Source organism: Heloderma suspectum, chromosome 4 (genome assembly GCF_057233095.1).
Source record: "Heloderma suspectum isolate Gila_16-S chromosome 4, 16-S_ref, whole genome shotgun sequence".
NCBI lineage: Eukaryota > Metazoa > Chordata > Lepidosauria > Squamata > Helodermatidae > Heloderma > Heloderma suspectum.
The window spans coordinates 34,686,977-34,699,295 of record NC_139461.1 but is presented as its reverse complement, the minus strand read 5'-3'; the positions used below and the strand labels follow the sequence as shown (position 1 = coordinate 34,699,295).

The 12,319-nt window shown below is 42.6% G+C and overlaps 1 pseudogene; it reads right to left on the bottom strand.

Moving 5' to 3' along the window:
- Window positions 1–3,331: 3,331 nt before the first annotated feature.
- LOC146346691 (carnitine O-palmitoyltransferase 2, mitochondrial-like) overlaps window positions 3,332–12,319 on the bottom strand; it is a 45,007-nt pseudogene continuing 36,019 nt past the window's right edge.

Sequence of the window (12,319 nt, the reverse complement as noted above, 5' to 3'; positions counted from 1 at the left end):
TTTTAGCCAGTCTGATGCAACTCCTCTAGGAACAGACTGTAAAAAGTTAGCAATCTGCAACAATCAGGCCTTATTTGAGCTCCATTGTCTTAATTTGGCTTGACAAGACATGTGCCCAACAAGCTGTTATTGCATTTTCTTTTGCCGGCCTATGAATATTTCTTTAAATGTAGACTTTTGAAATCATGGCAGCATTGAAGGATTGCTGTGTGGTTAACTGTACAAGAAAACCACCCAACATTTAGCCATATCTTCTTTCTTTTAGAAATTGCTGATTTGTTCTGTGTGTCGAATCAAAAATAAAAGCTAGGAAATGGTGTGATATAAGTGCTTAGGTTATGCCTGTGCTGGACACACTGGTCCAATGACAGCCCTCGATGTACGTGTGTGTGTGTATAAAATCACTCCTAAAAGTGAACTCAGGTGATGAGTGCCAATTGTAGTCAAAAAGGGGCCACAGTGAAACAAAAGTAAAGTATCAGCATACTTGGAACCCCAAGGTACAAAAAATACAATTTTTTTTAAAAAACATCCCATGAGAGTAAACCGTAAAGAAAAAAGAACTACCCAATGAGGACTGAGTATGTACTTCCACATAATGTAGAATGACAGAGAGACATGTTTTTTATTTGAAGACTACAGAAGGCTTGAAGCGCAAGCCTTCAATGTTACAACAATACCAGTAGGAACTCCACACAGACTATAGAACTTGGAGATAGATTAGAGTTCTACAACTCTAATATGAAGTTGCAGAGCCTCTAACTAAAATTGGCATCCCCCCCCCCCTCGGCTCCTGGTGATTGGAAAGTAGCCAATATAATGTCCTTTAGTCATCTTCACCCCTGTTTGGTCAACTTCTTCACATTTATTATTATTAATATTATTATTAACAGTACATATTACTCTAGATAGTGTTGTGGATTCATTTGGTTTGATCACTGGAACCTTTAAAAACAAGGCAACAAGGAAGATCTCAGGGCACTTTTCAAAAATGAGAATTACATGAGGCAGAACAGTTTTTACATTCTTATGGTATGTTTCTCTTTGTGAGGGAAAAAAATCTAATTTGCAGATTATCTTTGGATTCATGGTTAAACCCATTTTCATGTTTATTCACAAAGTGGCACTGCCCAGCATATTTTCATACATGTGATGGGAGTTGTGTACAATAGAGAAAGGATGCAATTAGAAACTTCACAATCTCTCTCTCTCTCTCTCTGTGCGTGTGTGTGTGTGTGTGTACACTTCAGATTCATGTGTGTGTGTGTGTACACACACACACATTTAAATGGGTTTCCAACTCCAGAAAGCAAGCTCTGTGGATTTTTAAAATTATCATTAAGACAGCTCTGCCATAATTTATGTTAAGAGGTTTTGTCCTGTTTATGTATTGTGGAATTTGGCAAAATTAGTAATATGATATTCCATACTTAGCAAACCTATCAAGCAATAAATAATGACACATGACTGTATGTGAGTGCTGTTCAGGGTTGTGTGTGTAGGGGGGTTCGGTGGTTGTGAAATGGCCAGGGTCTTCCAATCCAAATTTTGCAGTATTAGGCAGTGCATTGTACCCTGAACTAAACCAGATGCTGATCAGTTCTGTTCCTATTATCGACTCAATGTCGAGATGGTAACCAGACCTTATTTGCAATGTTAACATTTGGAACAAATTAACAGCAGTTAGACTGAAATGAGAAACCTCCACTTTACTAAAAGGTTCAAAACATGTAATGCCGTAAAATCAGAAAGCCTGCAGTGTGTTAAATAGAAATAAATAAGTCAACTGTCTGTCATGCTTTCTTCACGAAGGATGTGTTGTTTCCACTTTGAATGCCCACTTCTTCTTTTAAAGGATTGTTTTGTACATCATCGAGGATGCTTTGCGAAAACCAGCCAGTAGTAAACCAGCCCTCCCTCTGACCTATTTGAGTTTAACACTCCTGCTAAAGAGGAAATTGGAGATACTTTTTCTTTTTTTCTTTTTCTTTTCTTGGTATCAACCACCCGGCCACCACACCCCTTGAATAAAGCATCAATGATACACATACAGTTTTATAATTCCATTGCATGTTGTGGCAGCCTGCACCTCATTTAAATTATTTGGTTCATTTTGTATCCATTTTGGTTGAGCCTGCATAATTTTTTAATGCTATGTAAGAGTTTGTCCAAGGCATCAAGTCCTGTGGATCCAAAGCCTTCCCATATCTGCTCCAAACATAACCCTTTTCACCTCCTACCACAGCTGGAACAGCAATGACAGAGAAGTGATAGTGCTGGCATTGGCATTTCAGCTGCCCTGACAAGGAGGCCTCTGGCAGTGGACTTCCTGCACCTGCAGACTCCCTTGTCTGCCAGCGGAAAAGGAGGTCTGCATTGTCCAACGGCCTCTTAGCCACCCTCTCCGGGAGCTTAGGATTGCTCTCCCCAGTTTTCTTCTAAAGAGCTAGTTACATTACATCATATCCAAGTACCTGAAATACCTGACAGATCACTTCTCCCTATATGAACCTACCTGTGGACTCCATTTGGCATCTGAGGCCCTCCTCCAGGTGCCTCCCCGATGGGAGGTTCAGAGGATGGCAACAAGGGACAGGGCCTTTTCTGTGCTGCCCCCTCCCCCTGCCCTAATTATGGAACACTGTCCCCAGTGAAGGAGACTTTAGAAGACTTTCTTTTACTCTCAGGCATCTGCCAGCATATGATAAGGTTTTAACTAGTCCTGGGACTTTTATTGTTGATTGTTTTAGAGCACAATCCTACTGGGATGCCTGTCAGCCTCCAAATGCACAGGCATCCTGTGCAGAACTGGCGGAGTGTGGAGGCGATCTTCACCTCTACGCTCTTCCTGCTTTGCATTTTTGCTAGATGGGCTTTTTCGCCCGTCTAGCTGGGGTTCTGTGGCACAGGAGGGAAAGAGGTTGGGGAGGCTGGAGGATTCTTCGTAAGCCAGCCTCCCCAGTCCCCTTGCCCTCCCGCCCACAGAACCACCCCCTTTCCCTCAACTCCGAGGTCACTTTTGCAGACTCGGAGAGGAAGTCAGCATGGTTCTCTCCATGCCAGCTGGGAGGGGGAAGGGGCTGGGAGCTGGGACTCCTTGGTCAGAGGTCAGAGCACTGTCTCTGACCTCAGGTCCAGGAATCTGAACTATCCTATGCCCCCCCAGACACCGTAGGGGCTATAGGATTGCTCCCTCCAATTGTTTTTTTTTTTTTTGTATGTGAATGGTTTAATATGTTTTATATTGCATTTTAAGGTTTTAAACTTTTGTGAACTGTCCAGAGAGCTCTGGCTATTGGTTGGTATAGAAATGTATTTACTGTTGTTGTTGTTATTCCCCCAGTGCATTATATCCAACTCCAAATCAATCTTGCATCACTGGTCCAAACCCACTGTGATGGGACTGCTTAACATACTACTTGAAATGATCATTTGATTTATGTGTTTTTGGTAGGCATGGTTATTATAAATATCAGGAAATATGTCTACCTCTGCACTGGACAATTTTAAAGGCAAAAAAGTTGTGATCAAGTCTTTGACCTAATGTAGCTTCCAGTTGCAAGAATAGATGGTACCTTGAATATTCATCTGTCACGTTTCTTTCATCTATGCTTTCCTTGTTCATCAACAAATGCATCTGTACATTTGGGGGGGGTACACAGATGTTGGCTGAGTTATTTCTGTGTCATGCTTAAAAGCTGCAGTACTACATGCTTCATAATGTTTCCCAACATTTTCATACCTTTCAATATTTTCATAACACACATTTTTTCCTTTCCTATCAACTTTCATAAATATCTTTGTGAGACCCAGATTAAATTCCATTGCATCACATGATGTAACAAACAAAGCTGGACTGGATTCTACTACAAGAGCTGCATGATCACTGCTGTATTGATAGACCTCGTTAATAAAACATAGAACTTCAACTCCATCTTCCCACGAGCAATCAAAATTTTCTCCTGTGGTGCCATCAGTAGTGACAATCATGCTAAAGGATTTATGAAACCAGTGATTGAAACTGTATTGATGACGCAAACAATGAAGGAGTGAATTTCCATTTTGTGGGAATGTGTTATCTAACAGGCATTGTCAGTTTTCGTGCATTTTTCTTCTCTGATCTTTTGTACAAGTTTCTCCCTTAGTGTTACCCAAGTATTTGTATCTTCAGTTGCCAGATAGGGAAGTTGAAACCCAGGCACCTGATCATTATGTAGTATCTGTATTTAAAAGAGCCTGAAGTTCAGACCAATGTGTAGTTTAAAACATCAATCTTTAAAACTTTAAAAACATTGAAAAACGTTATTTAAAATATTTTAAAAATTAAACATTAAAACTTTAAAAACATAAAGATGGCAATTTCTCATTGCCAACAAATGTTCAGCAAATTCACTCATGAATAATGTATCTTCCTTTCAATTAAGAATTCTGGTATTGTTGAAGAATGTCCTATACTGTGATATATCTAAAGGATAAGCACTCACTAAATATGCTCCATACCAGGATAGTGTAGGTGGAAGAGTACAGATAAAGTTTTTGAAAATGTTACTTGGCTCATGTTCGGGTTACATAAGGTTGGATCCAGAGTATTACTGGAGTTCTGCTTGTGCTGGAGGAAGGAGGCAATCTTCACGATTCTCCCTTCCCCCTGTGGCACCCTGCGTCTCCTGAAAAGCTGCTCTGGGGGACACTCCGGAGTAACACGGGGGGCTGCAGGGGGAAGGGGGGGAGTCACCAAAAATCATCTCCCTTTCCCCTTTCTCCAGCAGAGAGCCCCCACTGGTTCCCAGTGCCTTCTGTGAATGGAAGGAGCTCTTCCATTCACAAAATGGCCAACCTGGATCTAACCTACAATATAGATATTCAATGATAATAATTATTTTTAAAAACCTGTCACTTTAAGACCAAAATTACGGCTATCTCATGTTGGCTCAAGCTCCAAAAGCCTGAAATTGGAAGCTAAGGCAATTGCCTTAACTGCCATGCCCTGTGTTCAGTGGCAATGATGTACAATGTCACAAACTGTGCTTGCTTACAAGTTACCCTCCGTACACCCACACCCTTCCTTGGTCTTTCAGGTCCAAATCCAGATGGGGGGGATGGAATGCCTGGGACCAGGAAAGATGCCCCACGTTGTCCTGGACTTGTATTGCTTTACGAAACACCTGAGCCTTACTGTGTTGCTAGAGGGATCCTTCTGTGGGTCAGCCCATGCCTGTTTGTTGCTTGTAAGTGCAACAACATCATTACTGATCACAGGGCACGTCTGTTAAGTATGAATGCCTCCAAAGAAGTATGTCTACTTAAGCCTATTCACAAACTGTTCATATGAAGATTAGCAAAGCAGGACTTACTTTTTCTGTTCCTTCTCAAGGTGCTCCTGTCTACCACATAGCATACAACTTCCTATTTAGAATGCATATAAAAAGAGAGCTCTTGAATGTCTTTCTGTGCCCTCTTCGCTCTAATTCCTCTCTCAGTGAGAATGATGAAATTTAAAAACTTGTTAAAGGACTGTCCAAGCTGTCACACTTTTATATGAGGCAGGCCTGACATAAAGTTATTTTAAACAATGGGAACACCAGCCAAATTATTTGGTGAAACAAATTTGGAAGAGGGGCCATTTCACAAAAACATTCTCCTCAAATTACTGGGTCAATTTCATTAATTTTTGGTCAAATCACTGTTTCTTTCCAGTCCTACGCTCCAGGGTTTGGGCAGGGGCTTTCCCATTGCTTGATACCTGATTTACCAAAGCATCCCTATTAAAAAAACAAAAACCTGGAGGTTTACAAGAAAAACATGCGCTCCACCACTAAGCTATGGTCTCTCCCACAATTAATTTTTTTTAAAAAAATCCCTGTTTGACTGGAGATCATAAGTGGAACACAAAAAAACAAGTTCACCTACTATAAGCAACAATGCTTCAATCATACTACATTCAATGCTCTTAAAAAGCAATCATTTATCTCTAGCCTTAGCATCCAGAAAATTGTGCTACATAAATAATAATTTTAAAAGGTTAAATACAAGTAGCAAACGCTAGAATGACTGGCAGGCAGAGCAAACCCCTGTCCAATATTAGATTTCTGTATTTGTTCCTTAATGCTGTTAAAAGGCATCTGATGTAAAAGAAATGATTGTTAAGTGTAGCCCAGCATCTTGAACCTATTCCAGAAAGGCTTTTTGTGGATTTGATATGAAGTCCCTGTCTTTTGAGTTAATATGGAGTTAACTTGCTGCTAACTTTCCATGCAACCTTCGGTCAAATGCACATCATTTTCATTTCAAAGTTATCAAGACACATTTTAAAAGTTGCCCTTCCTTGCCAGATGTCTCTTTGGCCTGGTCTACATAGATTCCTCACCCCCTTTAATCTGCATGTATATGTGATATTTTAGGCCCCAACAGTGTTTCTATAGCTTGGAGATTAAAACAAAACACAACCACCATCCTGACCCATAACCATCCTCCTTCAATTCTTCTCACAGCTCAGTTTAATTATTTGAAATGTTACCTGATAAATAGTGTAATCAGAAAAATTCCAACTCCACATTAACTACTTCCCCATCACATTTTTCTAATTTGGGACAGGTTTTAGATTACTACTTCTACATTTATGTAAACTTCCAATCAGTGATTAATGTTACACGCTAGAGGCTGTTCTTTAAAAACACTTAAATAAAAGGGGGGGGGGACCACGAACAAGGGTTACGTCTGTCACGTTCGTGACTTTTGTGATGCAAAGCATAACCTTTGGGCAGGTTTCCCACAAAAGGTCGTGATCTTTGTAACCTCGCTGTTAAGACTCCACCATGATTTCTCCAGAAATGGGACCTTTGTTTGATGGAGTGGAGCTGCAGGACAGCAAGTTAAGCCAAGCTATTTAGAAACGTAATTGAAGCCATGATTGCCACAAACCACGGGAAAGGCTGCAATGCAAGTTACGTGAAAAATGTAGCTGTGTCAGAGAGACTGAAAATAACTAGTATTGGAAGGGGATTCACTGACAGCTCAACCACCCTATGAGGGGATTGCTATCTAAGGGAGTTGTATTAAGGAGTCTAACATGACCACAACTTGAGATTCCCCATTACCAGGAATGGTCAAACTCTCTTGAGAAATGTATGTAGAGGGGAACCCAGGTGTTTCTTCCCATGGAGACTTCCAAATTTACCTCAAAAATTAACCTTAGGCAGAACTTGGTGGCAACTTAGGTGTTTGCATGACTCCTTGATACTTTTGGCTACTTTTATCAAAATGCCTTTGGTTTTTGTCAAGGTTCCTTGGGTGTTTGTCAAAGCAGGAATCTCCACATGGTCTGAAATTTCTCTGCAATTTTAGTGGCAGCCACAGTACTTACAATGAGCAAGTTTTTGAAGTTCACCCAAAGCATGGTGGCATAGGAGGCAATTGCATGTACGAGTAAGACACACAGAATCTTGGGTAAATGTGTAATAAGTAACTGTCCTTCTGCATGAGAGCTGTTTTGTACATAATAGAGAGGCAATCTTGTGTATATTCTTATAGACAAATGCATGGAGAAGAGATCACCCCAGGATGGAGGAATCAGTATGCTTTCTTGCTAGAACTCCAAGGTTTGAAGAAATTCAAAAAAATCTTTTTTTAAAAGTTGGGTGACAAATCCCCTAGCCCAATGAGAACTGAGCATGCTTAGTAGCCACAGAACAATGTGTGTTAGCTGGAAAAGAAAACCAGAAATCAGGGTGGGGGGAATGGCATGGAATATCCTGGAAGAGAGGCATGGTTGGCTGGAACCCTGAACAGGAACACTCCTGTTAGAACTGTTGGAAAGTCTGGTGTGACTTACAGCAGAGTTGCTTTATGTAGAGCAAGCATAGCAACACAGCATGTAGTATGGGAGGCAAAAAAAACACAGGCTAGAGCCAGTTTAAAAGAAGTTCAAATCAACGTCCTTTCTTAGTGCTTTTATACACATTGTCAGAGAAGGCCATCTAACACTGTTTAACTACAAGCACCCCCTAAAGCTGGGTATGTAAGTGTAAGAGAGCAAAGGCATGAGTTATTTATTTATTTACAATATTTATATACTGCTCCACATCAAAAGATTTCAGAGCAGTGAACAACAAAGATAAAACAATAAAACACCATGTCAAAATAATTTAAAAGAAACAAATTCTGAATTTAATAAACTGCAGCTGGTCACTCAAGGAAGGCCTCTTGAAATAACGATATATTCAGGAGGCGCTGGAAGGAATGTTGGCTCCTGCCTAACCACCAAAGGCAGGGAGTTCCACAGGAAGAGGGGCACCACACTGAAGGCTCTTTTCCTGGTGGACTCCATCCGGGCCATGGGTCCATGTGGAACCAGCAGGGACATGCCCTCTGATGCCCTCAGTGATGAGGCAGGTTGTTAAAGAAGAAGGCGCACTCTCAGGTATCCTGGTCCCAAGTTGTTTAGGGCTTTGTACATTAGTACTAATACCTTAAACCTGGCCAGGTAGCGAATAGGCAGCCAGTGCAGTTCCCTCAGCAAAAGAGTTACATGCTGGAAAGGGGCAGCTCCAGACAACAGCTGAGCTGCTGCGTTCAGCACTAACTCCAACTTCCGGAGAAGCCTCAAGGGCAACCCCACATAAGAGTGCATTGCAGTAATCCAGTCCTGAGGATAGCAGCTGTACCACTGTGGCTAAGTATCCCTGTTCAGGAGAGGTTGTGGCTGGCGAACCAGCTGAAGCTGGTAAGAGGCACTCCAAGCCATTGCGGCCACTTGGGCCTCCAGCGGCAATTATAGATGTAGGAGTACCCCCAGACTATGAACCTGATCTTTCAGAGGGAGTGCAACCCATCCAGAACAGGCAATGAGCCTGTTCTTACAATGAGCCTGTTCTTACAATGCTTACTTGCTTCCTTCAGGGAGAGAGCTGCACGGCGCTTGCTGCTCCTTGCAGATACAGAGGGAGGAGGAGGGGGAAGGAAGGAAGAGGAAAGGGAGGGAACAGCATAAAAGAACTGATCAGACAACATTCGCTATTGCCCCCTGGTGTCTGGAAGGATGGGGAGCTGTTCCTATTATCCAACAAGAACATGAGGGTACACTGCAACATTTTGGTTCAGGTCCCTCTTGTCAGTGGCTATTAGCCACAGTATCTATATACTGTGTATACGATATCCTCAATACTAAATCTCCACATACGGAGATAGTGTACCACTGAATTGCTAGGGGACCACAGTGTGGGAGGGCTTTTGTCTTTGTGCCCTTGCCTGTGGGCTTCGTGGAGGCATCTGTCTGGCTACAGTGGGAAGTGAGATACTGGATTAGATGGACTTTTGGTAGGATCCAACCGGGGTCTTCCAATGTTCTTATTTTCAAACCCCAAGTTTCATAGAATCATAGAATCACGTTTGCCACTGAGCTGCAGCCAACGATCATCTCTTCCTAGTAAGTGTGGCTTTATGATACACTTGTCACAGTCAACCTTTACTTTGGTTGGCGCAGACTCAAAACAGCTTAGACCAGGCAACTTGTGGGTGCCCTCCGGGTGTTGTTGGACTGCAATTCCCATCAGCCCTAACCAGCACAGCCAGTGGGGAGGGATGTTGGGAGTTGCAGTCCAGCAACATCTGGAGGGTTACAAGTTGCTCACTCTGGCCTTAGATGTATGCTAGAAAAAATGCAATATGTGAAGTAACCCTGAGTGACCCTCATTGTTAAGTATCTATTCAGGATGCAAATACCCTTAAGGCTGGCTGGGGAATGCTGGGAGTTGTAGGACTTTTCCTGTCTAAACATGGATTGTGCCCTTAGTATCCCAGTATGTACAGTAACTATCTGAGAAGAATTTTAAAATGTTACAGCACTGGAATCTTCAGCTTTAGGCCTTTAATCCACATAATCAGAATGTAATCAGAACTCTTCTTAAATCCTTATTATTATGACGCTGATGTTCCACTATTCCTCCATGGAGTTTAGGATTGTATCCATAAGGACTTGTTATCCACAGTTTTTCTCACAACCATCCTGTAAGGAACTTTCCACCTGACTGGGATTTGGTACCCAGTTCTCACCAGTCCACTTTTGTCACACTATCCCAGCTTTCCCCAACCTGGTGTGCCCTCCAGATGCTTCAGACTACAACTCATGTGCTCCAGCCAGCATGGGCAATGGCCAGAGACGATGGGAGTTTATTTACAAGGTTTCTATACCGCTCCACATCTCAACTGGTTCCAGAGCAGTGAACAATCAAAGATAGAAGAATAAAAAGAATAAAACACCATATTAAAAGTTGTTTTAAAAACAGAATGCTGATAAAACTGTGTCTGGTCAATCAAGGAAGGCTTCTTGAAATAAAGACTTAGAAAAAAAGAGATGTTTTTGTCATCCAAAGCATCCAGAGGGTACCAGATTGGGGACAGCTGCTCTATCCATTATCCCACACTGGTTCATAGAATCATAGAATAGTAGGGTTGGAAGGGGCCTACAAGGCCATCGAGTCCAACCCCCAGGTTCTACTATTGTAGAGTTTAAGGAATATTTTGGGGGGTAATTTTAATTTTTATAAACCTTGAGGCTTGTTGGGTCAGGACTCCCTGTGAGATCCTGCTCTGATCAAAAGCCATCTAGAAATCTGATCGCTCACGGCCACTTGGTTTCAACTCCACTGTTCTAATGCTGTTGGGTTTTGTTTTGTTTTGTTGCTTTTTTCCCCCTTCAAGGACAGGTTTGCATAATATCACATCACCAGAATGGCAGAGATAGAGATGAGGTGTAAAGTATATGTAATGTGGCTTGTACTTAAGTGCAGTAATTGGAGTACTCAGTTGTTAGATCTGCCAAGACGATAAGGGGAGGAAAAGCTCCTTGGGAAAAGGTAAACTGTCTGAGGAGCTGACAGTGATATGCGCTGGCTGGAAGAGGCCCAGAATTGTTTTAGCCTTGAAGACATTGACATAATTGTACCCTTCGGGCCCAGACTCCTGATAATGATGCCTTCTGAACCTCAGTTATTGGGATAATTTCAGTCTGAGACAGGCCAAAATACCTCTCTGTTTATGTACACGAGTTCAGCAGCAGGAGGCATATTCTCATGTGGCATGGTGAGGACTGAGATGAGTGGGAGGCACATTCTCGTGGGGATGGCAGACAGAAATCACGGCGTTTCTCTCTGGCAGGCCTAATTCTCTAAACCAGACAAGAAAAAGCAGAGATTCAGCTGAGCCCCTGTGTCCACACATGCTCTGGACTGAGGTGGTTAGAACAGGAACGTATGAGAATTTCGACTCAGTTCGCAAATCATCTGAACGTGCCCCATTCACAGCCTCCAACATGAACGGGAACACATTTTTCCAAAAATGTCCACGCATTCCTGAACTTGCAACAGTGTGTGTGTGTGTGTGTGTTTCATGCGCACTTTGAAATGTGCATTTAAAACAACAACAAATAAACATATTTTCGCACGTTAACGAAGGGGGAGAAAGCGTGCACTTCTGAAAAATGCACACAGAGACGCTCACTTTTCCCATTAGAAATGTGCACTCCCCAGTCAAGCGAATTGAAAAACAAGTTGCAAATGAAAACAGGGGTGATCCAAACTGAGTGTCAAAGTATTCGGAGTGTTTTGGCAAGCTCGAGCATCCCTGGTTCTCCCATCCCTAGGTCAGAATCCATAGCTACTAGACAGGACTATACCATGTCACACTGCAGGTGGGCAATGCCATACTGCTGGGGTCTCCAATATAGGATCCATGGGCACCATTGTGCCAGCAGTCACCTCTCTTGGCGCCCTCCAGGCTCCCTGACCCTCCTGATTTTAATTTTTAGTTTTTTTAATGGAAACTTTTTTTTAGCTAGGAGGCTGATATGCTGCAAAGTGAGGAGCCAGCCTCCAGAACCATCTTTATTTCCAAGAATGCTTCTGGGCCCCATGTGGCACTCTTGGCCAAGTTACTTGGCCAAGCCTCATCAGTTTGTGCAGAAAACTGTGGGTTCAAATAAGTGGCTCTGTGTTTCGGAGCTCATACCCCCGTTCTGCCTTGTACTTTTCTTTTCGCCTCACCAGTTTGCCTTTTAAGAAATGGGCATTTTGTGACTGACCATGCCCACCATGACAGTCATTTCTGGTATGGCCAGCCTGCTTCAAAGGCAGCCATTTTGTGAGAGTGCCCATAACAGTCTCCCAATATTCCAAATGTGCCCATTGACCCACAAAGTTTGGGGACCCCCTCTAAATGTTCCCTTCAGTGATGGGCAAAATCTGCCCACCTCAGTTTGGAACGGACTGAGTCTTTACAAGCCTTTTGGAGAATTTGGGGTGGGGCGGGGGAAGGAAGCTGGTGC